Consider the following 18,796-nt stretch of genomic DNA (forward strand, 5'->3'; position numbering starts at 1 on the left):
AAAAGTATACAACTCAACACAGCATATTCTTCTTGACTAAGAGACCTGATATTGTGAAGATGCAAAGGTAATAACGAAAAGTGACAGAAAGAAACAATACCAGGGAAACAGCTTTTACACGCTAAGGGACAAATTCTGCTCTTAGTTAAACAAGTATAAATCTGAAGTGACTACTTATTTACACGGTATCCCTCTGGAGTAACCAGATTTACACGTGACACAGATTGCCACAACTTTGAGTAGAATTTAGTACTAAATGGAGGTCTTTGCCTTTTTGGAATGTGAACATGATATCAATAAACTTTTAATTTCATCTTCCAGTTCACATATAATCTCAACTGCCTACCAAAAGATTTCCAACAACAGCAACAACAAAAAGCCTTTATATTCAGAATCTCCAAAATACATTGTGTATAGTCATTACAGATCCAATTTTCCCATTTCTCAAGCTTTTAGTTTTTATTTTAAAATACCTTTATTGAGCTTAAACAAATTCTACTATTTGCCTAAGACTTGAGAGGGTGGATAATTAATGGATGCTTCCCTCTCCCCATATGCAAGCATAAGTCATGCTGCAAGAGACTGTGACTAATCCAGTATATCAACATTTTATTCAGTCTTTAAAACATGAATATTTAAATGGAAGACTTTTTTCCCCATGCAGAAGACTGAATAGAAAGCTCTTATCTGAATAGTAAAAGCTGCTATTTTTTTTCCAAGAGGTTTTAGACTGTATAGAGATAGTTACATACACAGGCATCTCAAATGAGAGGGCACCATACATACATGTAATTGGTTGCTTTTTCTTTTCCTCTGTAGTCTGTAAAATATGTGAAAATGTGCCTGCTTCTGACTAGCCATTAAAAGGCAGTGGTTGCACCATACTGTGATTTGGGGAGCTAAAGAAAATAGCCAGAACTGACTGATATCTGATAAACAGTAACAGGAGTCAGTTTATTGCACCAATCGTTAAATAATGGTGCTGATTATAAGGCTGCTAACTGCAGATGCTGTAATTGTCTGTCATAAATCTTAGTCATTTGTGACAGGAGCACAATGAAAGAGAGCATCTGCTTGAGGGCAAATGACTTCTGATAAATATCAGCTCTGCTAAAATGTACTTGGATGTGTCTCAATATTTTGGAGAGCCATTCATGTTGCTTCCACAAATGTGAAGTTATTATTGGTTTGTATTGATTTTGCCACCTTTTTTTTTCTTTTTAAAGAGACAGAGTCAGAGAGTGACTCAAGGTTGAGTTGAATAGAATCTCAGGCTCTTTATCTGATCTCCTCATTCCTCTCAAATGCAGGTTGAGTGAAAAAAATAATTGCACTTTTTCAGAAGATTGCTGTGCAGAAACACAGCCTGGAAAATTCAATATGCAGTTTGGCTTTTTTTCGTTTTTTTTTTTTTTTTTTAAAGCAAACCTTTATTCACGGAAGGGAAAAAATGTTTTTCAGTTTATTTCAGTGTATTTAAAAAAAATATGGAAAGCTCTTGAAGTAAGAGTCAGTCCGAGATTAAGTTATTTTTCTGGAATAATAAAAAGCAAAGTGGAAATGCTTTGACAAAGTACTTTTTGGTTTTTTTAAAAATTCATTAAGATTTTGATGTCCGGTTTAATAACAAAGGGCTAGATTCTGCTACCCTTTTCCTACTTTGAGCAGCATTTCAGTTACTGATCCTTCAACCATTTGCACATATACACATTTGCCTTTACACATTTGAGGAGCCCTCATGCAATCAGAACTCAAAAATCAATAGATCTGTTGTGCATGAGGCACTTGCATAAGCATTTCCAGGTTTGAGGCAGGGTGCTGTGCATGCTCAGCAGGCTTGTCTATACTTACAGTGCTGCACAGGCACGTGTGCACCAGTGTGGCTGCACCACTGCAGTGCTTAGTGACTATTCTACCTATGCCAATGGGAGAACTTCTCCACCTGCCTGAAAGGCAGTAGCTATATTGATGGAAGAAGCCTTCCAGTCAACACAACACCAGGAGGTAGAGTGGTATAACTTTCCTCCACCCCTGAACAAAGTAATGATACCTACATGGGTTTTTAGAGTAGATCAAATCTCAGGGTTTGGATAAAGGTTCTAGAATTTGGGCCCCAAATCCATAGATAACAGTTACACATTGTGAACATTTCTCTTTGATTGTCAAAGGAGACCACTCTTTCTTCTCCTGGAACTATATGCCCTCTCTTGCAGGTGATTGCCCAAACCCTTGCCATTGCTTCAGCTGAAGCTGTCCCAGATTGTATGAAATACTTAAATGTTCACTGGGTGAGTAAGAGAGAGAGAGAGATGATGATGATGATTCTGTAGACTGAAGGTTAGGGCATTTATGTGAGGGGGGATACCCAAACTCTGCTTCCTTCTCCAATGAATATTTAACTATTTATACAAAGTAGAACAGCTTCAATACTAGGGTGAGAAATTCCCTACCATCTGTGGGTTACAGCACTCACTTAAAAGTGGTACAGAAGAAACATGAATCCAAGTCCCCCATATCCCAAGGTGAGTGCCCAGGGTACTGCATAAAAGAGGGTGGGGAACACTACCATTTTGTGAATCTAACCTAAATATTTAATTTTCTATTATTAAAAAAAAGTATATACCCCAACTTGAAATAAAATGTTTCATTTCAGGAGGACCGAAACATCTTGGTAGATCTGAAACATTTTTTCCAACTTATCGATTTGCCAAAAATTCCAAAAAATTGATATTTCACACTGACACACAACTCCCTCCCCTGGGTTTTTGGAACTGCCAGCAAAATGAAAAATCACTGACTGGCACAGCTCTTGAGAGAAACTTTGCTTATCAGAGCAGTCCTCTCTAAGCCAACTCACATAAATAAAGCTAATCATGGTTTAAAATTAATTATAGGAATTTTCTGAAAATTGCATGCAGAGTAAGCACAGTATAAAATGCTACTGAATGAGGAAGCTTACATTTCTAGAGATGGTCTGAAAACATGTACTTGTTCCAGAACTGTGCCATTCCAACATTTGGGCTTGTCAGTCTTCCACTTACACTGAGTGTAGACCAGACAACAAACTTGCTTGCTAAATCTTCTCAAATATATTTTGGGGTAGTTTGTCTTTCCTTTTTTAATGTGGAATCATTAGATGACACAATTTATTCTATTTTTGCAGGATCTTCAGCTTTGTGCCCCAGAATAAACTACAGCCTCCACGCTGACTTAATCTCTCTAAAAGGGTCCACAAACTTCAAGGCTGTTTCAGTGAGCAGTGAAGTGCCTTTGAATGTTTTTTGATTTATTTTGTTTTCTGCAGATGGAGCAGAGAACAGATTTATTAGTGAGAGGAACAAACACTTAAACAACATTGTTAAGTGCATACAGAGCAACATTTAACATTATTTATAAACATTTATATATACTACCTGATCTGTTGCAGACTACAGACTGTGCTGCTAATTCAGCATTAATTTGGACTTCACAAATAATTAAATTAACCGAGAACATTAATGTACCATTACGGTTGAGAGTCTACTCACACATAATAACATGGGTTTGAGGGGCTAATAAAGTGAGTCCACCTGTGCGTTAAGGATGCATGGAGATATAAAACAGAGTTGGTTTTAGAATTTAAACGAAAATTTCCTATGTAGTCAACTTATCAGCTAGTGCAGGGGTGGGCAATAATTTTTAAAAGGAGGCCGCTTCATAAATTTCAGAAGTGGCCCTGTGCCGCCTGGAAGGGACAGGACCTCACACGGAAGGGGCGAGGCCAGGAGACTTCTTGTGCTCCCCCACCTACAGACCCCGATTGGCCTGGGGATGGGGGAGTGTGTGAAGTCTTTCTCCCCACCCCTGGAGCCTACAGAGAATAGCCAGCTGTATTAAAACAACTGGCGGTTCCCTATAGGTGCCAAAGTGAGAGGAAACCTTGCACACTCCCCCCTCCCCCAGGCCAATCAGGGCCTGGAGGCAGAGAGTGTGTGCAAAGTCTCTCTCCTCTACCCCAGCACTGTTTTAAAACAGCCAGTGTTTCTCTCTAGCTGCCTTTGGTGGCGGGAGGAGACTTCATGTGCTCCCACGTTCCCAGATCTCAATTGGCCTAGGGGCGGGGGAGAGGCAGGCCACAGCCACTGATTTGGCAGGCTGGATCCAGACCACGGAGGCCCCTTTGCCCACCCCTGGATTAGAAGCAAGAGATTTGACTTGGGCATCATTTCTCAGCTGCCAGACACCCTCTCACTCCCTGATAGTGCTGCTGAAACCCTAGGAAAGTAACCAATATCCAAACTGTTGAATATGTGGGGATTAGCCAGCATGCAAAAATATTTATTTTTAAATCCTTTCTTAAACCACAGTATTTATTAGGAATGTGGAAGCTGGTATGTTTCCCATTTCCCTGTTCAAGGTCTCTCTCCCAACACTGTCAGTCTCAAGTGTGAGACTTCAAAGTGGCAATGGCTACTGTCAGAAGACAGGATATTGGGCTAGATGAGGAGTGGGCATGAGAGCCTCCCTGGGCCAGATCTGGCCTGCCAAGAGGGTTGATCTGGGCCATGGCCAATTTTCCCCCTCTCCTGCCCTCAGGCCAATTGAGAGCTGGGGATGGGGGAACATGAGAAGTCTCCTGCCGCCGCCAGGAGCGTGTGGCGCCTAGGGTGAACTGCCAGCTGTTAAAACCTTCTCTTTCCAAAGAGGTGTGGCAGAGACATGCAGGTCCTCAACTTCCCCCAAGATATGGTAGCAGTGCTCCCTTCCCTAGCAGCAAGCAGGAGTTCACTCTCCATCCTAGGGAGCAGGCTTAGTGACAAGTTGTCTCATCCAAAACTAACACCACCAGCCAGGTTGTATTTGTTCATGTGGGTGAGCCAGGCCAACCTCATGCAGATTTCTCTGCCATGTGGCCTCCCACAACAGTGGACTTGGCATTACCACCCCATTGAAATGCACTGGGTAACTTACCTCATTTTAGAGCTATTGTCTGATTACACTCAGATCACCTCTTCAAGCTTTTCTTTGCATCCATGAGGATGCAAAGACAAAGAAAAAACAACAAAAAACAAAACAAAATAAAAACTCCTAAAGCAGAGATTCTGATATAACATGATTCCAGGATAGAAGGTCTTTGGTATAGGCCTTTAGTGCCCATCTCACCTGTTTATGAGATGGTCACAGAATGGGACCATTTGGGTATAAACAGGAGAAGCAGAAAAACATAAAAGACGAAAAGTCCCGAGTGGAGACAGAGGAATTGCAAAAGATGCTGGAAGCAAGACTGAGTTCTAGTCTAAACTACCAACGTATGTCAGCAGTACTGCAACATGGTATACTGACCTACCCCCCGAGTAGTCAGTGCTCCACCAACAAGAGAATTTCCCCTGTCAACATAGCTACTGCCTCTTGGGGACTTAAAGTATCTATACTTATAAGAGAAGCCCTCCAGTTGGTGTAAGTAGTCCCGGCTTGACAAAGCCCTGGCAGGAATGATTTAGTTGGGGTTGGTCCTTCTTTGGGCAGGGGGCTGGACTCAATGACCTCTTGAGGTCTCTTCCAGCCCTAGGATTCTATGATTCTATGATTGTCTTGAAGGAGAAATTGCATATCCCTGGACAAATTTACCCAGCAGTTCTTTCCAGACTGGCAAGAGGCCACCACATGAGACTACTACACATTAGTTGTTTGATTCTATGTTTTATCTATGACAGGATTTGTATTTAAATATTTTTGCAGATTTTAGTTTTGTAATTTATACAGTCTTTGTTGTGCTGCTTCTCTCTCTTCCCACCATCACCCTCTGATAAGTTTTCCTTTTTCATCCTGTACTTACTGACCTGTCTTTCCTTCTGTATTTTTCACAATGATTTCCCCTCACTCTGGGTTGTCTAGTGAATAGTCTTTTGATATTCTGAGATCATTTTTCTTTAAGTGTTTCCCCCTCCCTCCAATTCTTCTAATTCTGCCATTTCTTCAGTTTTCTTGTTGCTGTTTTACCTTCAACATGTTTTCCTCTTTTACCCTTTCACCAGGCTTCTTCTGTCTCCCACTGTCTAGTATTCCTTACACATACTAGACACTTGCTTTCCAACTTACTAAGCAAAATGGCATTCTCTCATAGACACACTTTTAAGACAAAATTCCATACCCAGAATTCACCTGGTTACACTCCTGTACTGCAGAGGGCAGCAACACTAAGTTATCGGCCCTTGCAGATTTTAAAACGTGCATTCAGTCTCTTCTCAATCTTTACGTACCTCTCCCTGCAGATCTCTCTGCGACTGAGCACAGTTGTGCTGTACTGTCTAACTGATAAGCAGGCAGGCAGCAAGAATGAGGACTGCACTGTGTAACAAAATGGGTGTTTGGAAAAATAGCCCTGGCAAACTGCAAATATATGCGGTGTTTCTAATGCTAATCACCTGCCTGAGACAGGAGAATGAGAATTAGAGTAAGGGAAGGGGAAACACTACACTATATGTCCCATACTATATCACTGCCTTTCCAAGCTACAGTCCTGCTATAAAGCACTTGGAGTTGCTCATAGTGCTATTTAAAATGCAATGTATTATTTTTATTACCCTCATGCTTCCTATTACCATTCACCATACTACAGTACATGAAAGCCTGACAGTAAAAAAAACTTAAGCTATGTATTCAGTAACAGAAAAGGTAAAACACAGGCAGCTAGCATGTTCTGATAATAGCATCAACCTTGACCTACTATGTGTGGCTTTTATGAAAGAGAAAGATTTTTGTTGTCTTTTATATCCATTTTTCCATATTATGCTAAATTACAGGCACTTGTTTTAAAAGTGGACTGCTATTCACTATAGAGTGCACATTTAGGCCCTCATTTTGACTAAAACCATGTCCCCAAAGGAAAGAACAGCCAGTACATTAAACTATAATGTAATGTAAATGTATTTATTATTGCCTTTCATCCAAAGCTACTCCCGAGGTTCTTCTGTACAGTTATGTAGCTTATTCATCAAGAGACCTAACTATGGAGAGGAACCTTTTTATCAAGTCTAAGTCATTAATGTTAACATACTTAACTATACACGAGAAAAACATTACATGTCTATTTAGATCAATTAAACCTCATCAGTGGCAGCCCATCAATACAGGCAAAATAGGTGGTCACCTAAGGCACTAAGATAAATGGCCGTTGAGGGCTTTGGAGGCGGGGAGCACCGATTGCACGCCAATCACGCATTTCGCCTAGGGCGCCAGCGCCAGCAGCTCGTCTAGGGCCGCTCCTGAACCTCATCACTAACCACTCCACCCATAGAAAGTTTGGGGATAAAACAAAAATTCTAAAAATTAATTTGCTTCTATTTAAAAATAAAACAGCTAAACTTTAATCTGTTCTAATGAAAATCTTCTGTACAAAATGTACTTTAAAGAAACAGGAGGGATAAAAATTCAGACCGCAAAAAATTCCATGAACTAACAGCTTTAGAAACATTCAAGGAAGCTTAGACAGCACTAATGAAATCACATAATTATAACAACATTTTAAAACTATTTAGTCAGATGTTTTTACTATGTCTCACCCAAAGGGTGTCTAAAGAGGAGTTGTGAGGTATAATTTCCAGCTCAGGAAGACATACAAACACTAGCTTTACTCAAAGTCATGTGCTAAAAAGAATGGTGTGGCCATGGCAGCTCAGGCTAGCTGTTGAGTACAACCCTGTCTGAAGTTCTAAATACATACTACCAAGAGCTACCATCTATGCTTCCATGGCTACGCTGATATTTTTAGCACATTAACCTGAACAGAGCTAGCCCCTGTATGTTCACCTGAGATGAGTATCACACTTCCCAGCTGCTCTGTAAACATTCCCTTAATGTTAGATTGTTAGGCTATGTTGACACTTATAGCAAAAAATGCAGATTTGTTAACAGTGAAACATTCTCAATATTCATGTAGAGTTTGCCAGATTTGATCATTTGAAAAAAAAAATCTGAAAAAAACTGATACATCTTGTTCTGCCTTTTTCAAAATTAAATGCTTCTTTTTTTGTTTGAAATAATTTTTTCTTTGATTTGATTTTAAAAATTCAAAAAATGCTTTGTTCTCCCTAAAACAACTTTTAAAAAAAACTTTCTGAAATTGTCAACTAACCAAAAAAATTTATTATCCACCCAATTTTACGCCCAATATGTTTGCAGTGAGAAAACTAGTCAAAACCCACATTGGAACATTTTCAGAACCTACAGACGGAGTACAGACGAAGCCCATTATCACATTTTCACATTTTCCTTAAGTGCCAGAGTGTGTATGCTTTATGTTCATTGATAAAACAGTTACTCTCAGGAGCAGTCCCACTGAAGTGGCTACTTGCATGAAAAACTGCTCATCTGTTTAAATAAAGATTTCACAACCTAGTCCCAAATGATTTGATAAAAAAAAAATCACGTTCTGAAAAATCACGTTCCTAGACATATGTGAGGGAGAGACTGTGGGGAAAGTGTAATTTACACACCGATTTCTGGCTTCTAAATGCAGCTGCAATAACCATGGGAACTTTTTCCATAGCATGCTGCATGAAAGGATGATGGGTGAATGAATAGCACACCGTGGTTTGTGCAGCTCTTAATCTTGATTCCAAAAAATCAGCCATTCCCTTGTCAGTTTGAAGCTAAATATACTGTTCTCATTACCTCTATGTTTCTTATTAGGATGAATTTTTACTGACTCCTCTGTCCACATCTTTTCAAGGCAGGTGAATTGTTTTTAATGGGATGCCAATTAATCAGTGGGATGTACAGAGTCTATGTATAAGGCTGCATGGGCATCCAGGCCTTGAGTGCATACAGTATATCCTGGGGGCATGTAAGGGGTTAAAAGCATTGCAGTATGCATTAAGCACATATTTCAAGTCAGCAGGGTGCCAGTCTAAGATGTCCTCAAAGCCTAATTCGATAGATATTATGCCATATGCTGCTGCAAGTAGTTAGTAATGAAGATAGTAAAAAAATTATGGATGAGCAAAATAGGAGCTCTTATGGATGGAGTGTTTTTAAATCAGGTGTATAATTTACCTAGCATCAGACCACATGTAGAGTGCATTACTCAATTGAACTTACATGCAGATAGGAAAGCAGTTTCTTTTAATAAGCACTTCTTCAACTTATTGGCTCTACAATTACTTGCACCAAATTACCAGCAGCTGCTGCCTGTTTGGTGTTTTATCTTAGACAAGGCGTTACAATAGTTTCTAATCAACAATCCAGTCAAGGACTCTTAATTTTTTTAAAGTTTAATCTCCCCATTTATTTAGAATTAAACTGAAATATTTGATATTTTCATTATAATTTTGATTTTACTTAGCTTTCTCTTTAAATGGAGATTTATTTTTTACTAAAATTCAAGAACATTCTATCTTTCTCTCTATATATATACATAATTATATTCATATTTATAATTTTGTGAATAAATGTAGATGTAAATTTAAATAAATTTACACCAAGGCATACAACATAACATTTTACACAAATATGCATCATTCATATTGGGCTTAGATGTGCAGTACTTTGACACTGCTTTTGTGAAAACATCACACTTGACAAAGTTTGCTGAGCTCCAAGATGCTCATCTTAGTTCCCAATTTCTAGTACATATAGAAACATTATTTACCTTTGTGAATTAGTTTACAGAGAAAAATACCAAAAGGTTGAGTGTGTATACTGCTGGTACTAAAGCTTGTATAGGCTGAACCTCTCTAGTCCCGCACCGTTGGGACCTGACCAGTGATGAACCAGAGAATTTGCTGAATCATGGGAGGTTAATATTGTCTAGCAGCAGTACCAACACTTCCACTATGTTCTGAACTCTTAGAAACATTTAGGGGAAAATTAGAGCCAAATAACAGGACAAAACACTGAGCACCAGGACTGGTGGCTGTAAACAAATAATGGAACTGTGTGAAATCTGACCACACCCATGATAAGTAGACATCCGGTTAACTAAAATCATGCCAGACCACGGATGTTGCTGGACCAGAGAGTTCCGGATTAGAGAGGTTCAACCTGTACTGTGGTTGCTAAGGGCCTATGCCTGTAAACACTGCCAAGAAGGGGTGCCAACAGTCTCCGCGGGTCGCTGGGTAAGGTGAGGGGTCCCGGCTCCGCACTCATGGAAGGGGAGGGATTGGGTGCAACCAGCCCTCTGCTTTGCCCAGGGTATGTCAGGCTACCTCTCCAAGCCCTTAAAGATGCCCCGAGTGTCTGGCTCTCCAATGGCGATTTAAGGGCCCAGAGTGCCTAGCCACCATATGTCAAGTCCCGAGGTGACTGCCCCTTTTAATCTCTCCTATTGGCAGGCCTGTTTCCAAGACAGTGATGCCTGCTCTGAGCAGAAAGGCCTTGTACTAATTGTAGTAGGAAAAGAGCCTGAGACATAAGTATTTTTACAAGGCTAGTTCCCATGTCAAAACAAGATCTAGTTAGGACAACCCCCACCTATATTGATTAGGAAATAGTCTTTATGATATGCAACAACAGGACAAAGTTACTAGGAGCTTCTCTCTTTTATCCAGTTGATCGGGATTCTGTTCTGAGCACAAGGAAAGAATGTCATAGCTTTGGTCTATGTGACAGGGCTGAAGGGCAAATCCCTTCAAAGCATATCCAGAGGCCATAGATTCCTTCTTCTGGTAGCACTGTCTCTGATGCATGAAGGAACACAGTTGAGTACTCTAGATCTTCGAGCTTATGTACATGGAGATCCTGAACGTGGCTGATTATGGAAAAGACTTGAAGTCCTTGGGAGAAGTCCTATCATCTGAGGGAATTAATTACTTGAATCAGAATGATGATAGCCAGGTATAAAATCTGTTCCATTTAGGTTTTTATGCCATAGTCATCACTGTCTGGTATCTAAAGTTTAATGTTGGCAGTCCCATACCCAGAGCAGGAAGGCCTGGAAAAGTTGGGAGTGAAGGATATACATCCCACCACCTGTTACCTGAGCCATCTAGCCCAGTAAATCTTTGACTACTATTAAAGTTTAAAAACAAACATGCACACATTTTTATGGTAACCTTCTTCAGTTGATGCTGTTATTTTACTAATTACACATCCTCCTCCCTCTTTTAAAATGATCTCTCACACAGCTGGGAAACTGTAACCCTCTCAGGACCCAATCAGATTTTCACATCAATTTGTCTAATTGACTCCAAGCTTAATACATCTCTTAATTATGACTGCAAACACTTTGTTAAAATAAATCAAACTTAATACCTTACCCCCCTCCCCAAAGCCCAACCTTCCCTAGTAATTTAAAAATACCTAAGACAAAGATCTTTAAAACGGGGAATTCAAAATATCTGCTTTGGTATTTCAAATGGGGTGTGGCTTCTTGAGTAAGCATGAGGTCTTTAGAACAGTGGTGGACAATAACCGGCCCCACTGTATTTACCTGCCCCTCTGCAGGTACAGCCACTTGCAGCTCCCATTAGCTGCAGATTGCCATTCCTGGCTGATGGGAGCTATCGGAAGCAGTGTCCCAGTCCATGCCGCTTCCTGCTGCTCCCATTGGCCAGGAATGGCAATTCACCGCCAACGGGAGCTGCAAGAATCCATACTGGAGAAGGCAGCTCGCCAGGGGCTAACCCTGGCAAACTGCCTCCATCTTATTGCCCACCCATGCTCTAGAATCACAGGTTCAAACATTGAGAAGGATGAAGGATACCTTTCCAAGGTATCTAAATAGCATTATGTGCAACTTACTTGGTGTAAATCTTACACAAAATTTTATCAGAGGACTCGTTAGTTCATGCCATATTAATATCCCAAGCCACTTCTTATCAAAGTGAGAGTTTGCTCATCGTTCTTGGCCAAACATTTCCTTTTCTCCTGTGTTGGCAAAGTGACCTTGAAAACTCACAAAGTTGATGTGGCTTAAGTTCAATATAAAGACCTGTCACTTAAAAATTCTATCTGTCCATTCCTGTGTGGGGAATGTCCTGCCCAAAAGAGTGAATGTCATTGAATAACATTTAGTTCCTTAAAACAAATAAGGACACACTCCTTATCTGCAGAACATATGACATTTAAAGGCCCCAGGATGTTAGCATGTGATCCAACAAAGTGCTGAATTTAGCATACTTGCAAGAGGTGCTCTGCCACCAGCTGGATCAGACCCACTATTTGTAAAGCAACCTAGGATCCCTTCTGTATAAATGAGGCTCTGTGAATGCTAACTTTTCTTTTACATACATACTTAATACAGTGTGAATTTCAGACATGAATGTAGGAATAAAAGTCTGTTCTATAAGTGTCGTTCCCTATGTGTAAGGTTTTCATAACGGAAAACTGGTCTGGTGGCAGAAACAAATCCTATTTTTTAACATCATTACATTTTTTCATTGAATCCTAGCACCAAACAGCACCGCAATGTAAGCATCTTTTTAAAATATACCATGAAGATTTAAAATCCTAAAGCTGGTGCCAATGGAGAGAGGGAAACATTAAGGCAGTTTTACAGAATTCAGTTCAATTCCATTTCTATTAAATTCTATTTCTATTCAGGTTTTTCTTCTGCTTGCATCATATCTGGAGAAACTGTACAAATATTAAGCCTTCCTAATTCAAATCAGCCAACTACATTTACTTAAGGCATGTTACAATATGAATGTGATGTTTACAGCATCTTAATTCCTCACATTTCAACATTTTTCATCCTTATCATATCTAATAAGTTGGTCAATATTTTTAGACACATTTGTTCTCTAGTTCTTATTTTATCTAAACCATACAGTCCCCTAATTACTGCTACTCATGCCCATTTCCAGCATTGATTTCCTTCTTTACAATTATATTTATCAATTAAACTATAACTGTTAGCACAAAAATATCATTAAATACAGCATATATTAAAAAGGAAACTAATGAGCAATAAATACATAGGGTTTTTTTTTTCATTTAAAAATAGTATGGTTTGAATGTTTGCTCTACATCTGTAACAAATGAAAAATAAACATCTCAATACTGGGAAAAATAATAGGAAATAGCTGAATTCAAGAGAATAAGGAAGATTGGTTACATGGCTACATCCTGGCAATGAAAGCTACTCTAACCATTCCATTACCTCAGCCCCTCCTTTCCCCAACCTTCTACCCCCCACTCCTGCCCCGCTACTCCACATGCACCCATACCCCCTCCCAGATCTGGCACTCCAATCTCCTGCCCGATATCACAATCCCCTCCTACCCTAGGTCACATCCCAAAACCCTGCATCCCAGTTCTCTGCCCTTGGTCACAACTGCCTCCTTCGCTCAAACTCCCTCCCAGACTCCATTCTCCCTCTTGAGCCCCAATTCCTTACCTCAAGCTCTATTCTGCACCCAACCTCCATCCCAGAGCCTGCACCTTCACCTTCTCCATTAATACGATGGAAGAGTGTGGCCCTCGACTACTTTACAAAATCTTGGGAATGGCCCCCCATAAAATATTATTGCCCACCTCTGCGTTTTACCATTTTGATCTCAATACCATCTGGTGTAATCACATTTACTTTAGTGGATTTACTAATGATTTACATTGGTGTAAGTAAAATCTGAATCAAGCTTGGAGTGCTTTTCAAACGTTTCCTTCTTTAAAACAGGTTATACCAGCAATAAACCCACTAAAAGGTTAAGTTGAAGCACAGGATAAAAATTAATAGTTTTTAAAAAAACAGTCACAATAATTAACATAATGCAAAGAGGTAGTCTTTGGCATGTTTCATATTTATCAGCTTGCCACCTCGATGAATTCTCAGATTTTTACCACTTTCCAAATCTTCGAAATATAATTACTGTCTTAATTTGCAGATATAAAATATAATAATAATAATAATAATTTTTAACTCCAATAATACTATTATTTCTTCAAATCACTTAGCAATCATTAAATAATTAATATTCAAAGTGCCTCTTAATTTGTGTGTCTGTTTTACAGTTAGGGAAAGTGAGGCCAAGACTTTATAATGAACTGTCAGTCACAAGAGGAATCTGTATTGGATCCTGAATTGGAGAGTGGGAACTCCTGAGTTCTAAGACCCCTGTTCAGATTGCTGGGTTAAGGGAGGCTTCCTGCCTGCCCTCACTCCATACCACCTGAAAGCAGCTGGTACGTCCCTGTAGCACTAGGGTGGGGTCTCCGAGAACTGCTAATTCTGCAGCTCCCATTGGCTAGAAACTATGTCCAACAAGAGCTACAGGGGAGTTGCCTGTGAACAGCAGCACATGGTGACCCAGGATGACATGGGGATAAAAGGAGATACATGCCCCCAAACACCATGGGTGGGAGGGCAAAGGGTCAGCTAGCAGCCAATGGAGACAGAGCCTGTGGGCATCTGGGAGGACTAATGGGGGGATCTGGCTCCAACAGCTGAGGTATAGCCTCACCCAGACTCACCAGCAGCGGTAGAAGAAGCAGTTCCAGCTCACTTAGTTCTACTGGATTGTCACTCAGAGAAGGGGCAGAACTGCTTCCCCACTCAACAGTAAGAAGCAGAGTAACACAGCCAGGGAGCAGAGCAACCTGGGGTTCCGTTGCTCCACTTCTGCACCACTGCCAGTGAGTGCAGGAAGTCAGACCCTTGCTGCCAGCACCAGATCCACGGCCCTACTAGTCCCTGAAGCTGCATTGCTTGGAGGACGGGGTTGGAAGAAGAGGTAGGGAGAGGGCAGAATAGGGGTGGGGAGGAGCCAGAGCAAGGGTGGGGAGAGGTAAGGTTTGGGGTGGAGTGGGTTGTCCCAGTGCTTCTCTCGTCTGGTGGGGAAGTCACATGGCCAGTAGCCCCCTTTGTCAACCCTTACCAGTCGCCTCTGCAGAAACACCCAGACCTTCCCCCGCCTAGGTGCTGCTGCCAGAAAGGTGAGCCCTTTGCTTCCGGGAGCTGCCTGATATAATTGCAGCCCCCCTCACCTCCTCTCACATCCAACCCCTGGCCCCTGCACCCATCCTACTCCCCAAACACCTGTCCCAGCCCAGATCCCATGTCATATCCAAACTTCCTCCTAGAGCCTGACCCCTTGACCTCTTCCTGCACCCTAATTCTTTGCCCCTGTGCAGAGCTTGCACCCAAATCCCTCCTAGAGCCTGTATCCTGCACCCAAACTCATTCCCTCCCAGAGCCCGACCCCCTGACTCCCTCCTGTAATCCAACTCCCTTCCCCACCCCAAAGCATGCATCCAAACTCCCTCCCACAGCCTGCACCTCCTCCTGCATTCAAACTCCCTTCTTCACCCAAACCCTCTAAGGCTTCGTCTACACTACGAGTTTTCTCAGCAAAAAATATGCTAATGAGGAACTCATTAGTATGAGTTGCGATCTCATTTCTATATTTTCTGCAGATCCATTTTTGGGCTAGGGGTTTTTGCGGAAGAGCAAGCAGTGTGGACCTTTTCTTTTTGTGCAAACCACCCTTTTTCTGCAAGATCTTTATGCCCCAAGGTATACCGATCTTGTGGAAAACGGGAGCTTTGCGCAAAAAGAAAGCATCCACACTTCTTGTTCTTGTGCAAAAACCCCTAGTGCAAAAATGGATTGGCAGAAAATATGCAAATGAGATTGCAACTCATGCTAATGAGTTCCTCGTTAGCATATTTTTTGCCGAGAAAACTCGTAATGTAGACGTAGCCTAAGAGCCTGCATCCTGCACCCCCCTCCCACACCTAAACTCCTTCTCCAGAGCCTGACCCCACACACCTTTCTGCACCCCAAACTCTTGCCTCAGCCATGTGAAAGAGTGAGGGTAGGGGAGAGCGAATGTTTGAGAAGGGGTGGGAGCATGAACTCAGGGAAGGAGTAGGTCATGAGGGGCATGGGTTTTGTATTTCCATGATTAGAAAGAGAGTAGCCCTATCAGATGGGCATATGAAAGCCCTGGCTATGCTGAAAAAGCACCAGAGCAGTTGGAAGCTCATGGCGCACTATCCAGTGCAGGCACAGTACTGCCCAAATGTCAGGTGGCCAACATCCTTGGGGCCTGAAATGACTGTTGACAGACCTGCTCCCATACTTTCTCAAACAAAAATCACATCCCACAAATCTCATTATTAACATATTTTTTCATCTCATTAACACCATTTTTGCCATTTGTATTAAATCTTCTCTTCAAATAAATGTTATAAATTAAATGGACTTTTTGTTGTTTGATCAATAACACAAAGGACATTTGAAATAAAAAAGAAAGCTTGAGATAAAAATCAAGCAGTTGACTAGATTTCTTTGCTCTAGATCACAGTATCCAAGGTCATTCATCCAGAAGACAGCCTGATCACAGGTTGACAAGCCGCAACTCATTAAGAAGTCATAGCTGGCCTATCTGGCAGCAGCCAATATCTGACCATACTTTAGCAGCCAATTTAATCAATAGAACTATATAACAAATTTAATAGAGAATAGTATGCTAAACAAATAATGTATGTGCAAGCAAAAGGAAAATTAAATTTACTCTGTAGTAAATACCTCATCATCATTGTAATGGATAATGCTATTGCTTCTGTAGGTACTGAAGCCAAAGTGGAAAATTAAAACTTGTGCAGGGCACCTTGTAAAATATATCATATTAGTGCTTGATCCTTCTGGCATTGACTTCACTGGAGAGTTGCTACTGACTTCAATGAAGACAAGATCAGAGTAGATCCTCATTAAGAAGCATGCATCTGTAACAGTACATTCTAAAATCCTGAATCAGAAAGTGATTGAACAAGAACAGGAAATGAAGGAAAAATAAAAACAAACATTTGTAGTGAAAAAATTAAATCATACTTCATGTGTTTTTCACAATCCTTGAGTTTCTTCTGTTTGGCCCAAATACAGTATAACTATGCACAATACGAATCTCCAGCTACAGAGAAAGGGATAGAGTCTACAATTAATTATACCAATAGAAAATCAGAGTAACTCCACTGATTTCAGTGGAATTACTCTGGATTTACTCGAGGCTAAATTCTGTTTTCATTTATACGAATATGTTCAAGGATAGAAGTACTACAGTCAAGAAATAGCACTGCTGTTTGAAAATATTTATCCATGTTTGATTAATAGCACTTGGAGGATTATATCTTCCAGTACTACATAAAAAAAAAACAGGTCCCTCTAGTATATGTGACCAGACCTAAAAGTTACAAATGTCTGACTATTCACTTACTTGTTCTTCAACAGATAATATGGGTGGAGACTGTTTGGGGGTTTTATTTCTCGGAACTATTTGTGTGGATCATATGTAGTATATGCCAGAGGCTCACAATCTTTCTAGACTATGGCAAGCCTTACATGAGTCTAATTTATCTTGCATACCCCAAATTTCATCTCACTTAAAAACAACTGGCTTACAAAACCAGACATAAAAATAGAAATGTGTCACAACACATAACATAAAAATTGCTTACTTTTTCATTTTTATGATACAATTATAAAATAAATCATTTAGAATATAAACATTATACTTACATTTCAGTGCATAGTATACAGAACAGTATAAACAAGTCATTGTCTAGCATGAAATTTTAGTTTGTACTTTGCAAGCACTTTTTATGTAGTCTATTATAAAACTGATCAAATATCTAGATTAATTGATGTACCCCTAGAAGACCTCTGTGTACCTCTGGCGTACATGTACCCCCCTAGTTGAGAATTACTGCCATATTCAAACAAAAAGAAATCTGAAAACACAGAGAATACTACTGAATCCTTTTCTTTCGTTGTACACAAACTGCAGTAGTTGATGTCAACTGTATGTCACTGCCTGTCTAAACTGATTATTCAATAAAATTACATATAGTATAAATATGTAAGGGCACAAGGTTAACTATCTGGTGATAGTGTCATTCTCTAGAAAATTCATCCAAGACGAAAGGCACATGTGGTCAAAAGCAGCAGAGTTCAGCTTTCAGTAAATGCTCTGTGACCACCACCAATTATCAACTTGACAACAAAAACATTAGACCTTGACCATAAGATTGGATAGCTGTGCACTTAACTGATCAAGGACCTCATCTGAGAAGCCCTCTGCATGCATTGATTCCATTGGTGAGCAGTACCAGGCTGCATGACAATAGCAATAAAAACAGTGCAGGAATATAATCAGATAGAAATAACTTGAAATTTCTCCTTGCTTCTCAAAAAGCAATCTTTAAATATTAAGTTCAATATATTATATTTACAAAAGTATGAAACTGACTCGTCAAACCTATCTGGGCTCCTGGAAACTGTATGTCAGTGTTTGGGCACCTCGGACAGTGGAGGAATGAAGAGAAAACTTAGTTGATAGCACAAGTAAGACTTACACAAAGGAGGTATTCGTTTTCTCTCCAAATAGTGTTTCCAGAAAGCTATCATGGAGAGAGCTGAACAACTTCAAAAGACCAACCTGTTGACACAAGATGTCTGAAAACTAGCTTTACTCCCAGTCTCCAACGTCTCTCACAATTAGAACATATTTCTTATCTTTTTTAAGTCTTCTCCAATTAAAGATGTTGAGACACAATGACAATATACTTTCAAAACCAAACAAAGAAATATAAGCAATACACCTTTGGCACTCATGTGCCAGCTACAGGTGGCTTTCTCTACTCTCTAAAGATTTTTTTTCCTTGCTTAAGTGACTGGATAGTGCAGACAGATGCTGGTCGTTTTACTACAGGTACTGCATAAATTGCCTCTGCTGGATGGGAAAGCTCTAAGTCCAGATGCTGGCTTGGAAACAGGTGTGGAAGGCAACACTATGTCTTGCACAAAATATCTGGACACTTGGGCAGTAAGCAGCAACTTGAATAATTTAGTATTCCACTTTATAGTCTGTGAATATCC

The sequence above is a fragment of the Pelodiscus sinensis genome, chromosome 10, assembly GCF_052426305.1.
Source record: "Pelodiscus sinensis isolate ZL-2025 chromosome 10, ASM5242630v1, whole genome shotgun sequence".
NCBI classification, from domain to species: Eukaryota; Metazoa; Chordata; order Testudines; family Trionychidae; genus Pelodiscus; species Pelodiscus sinensis.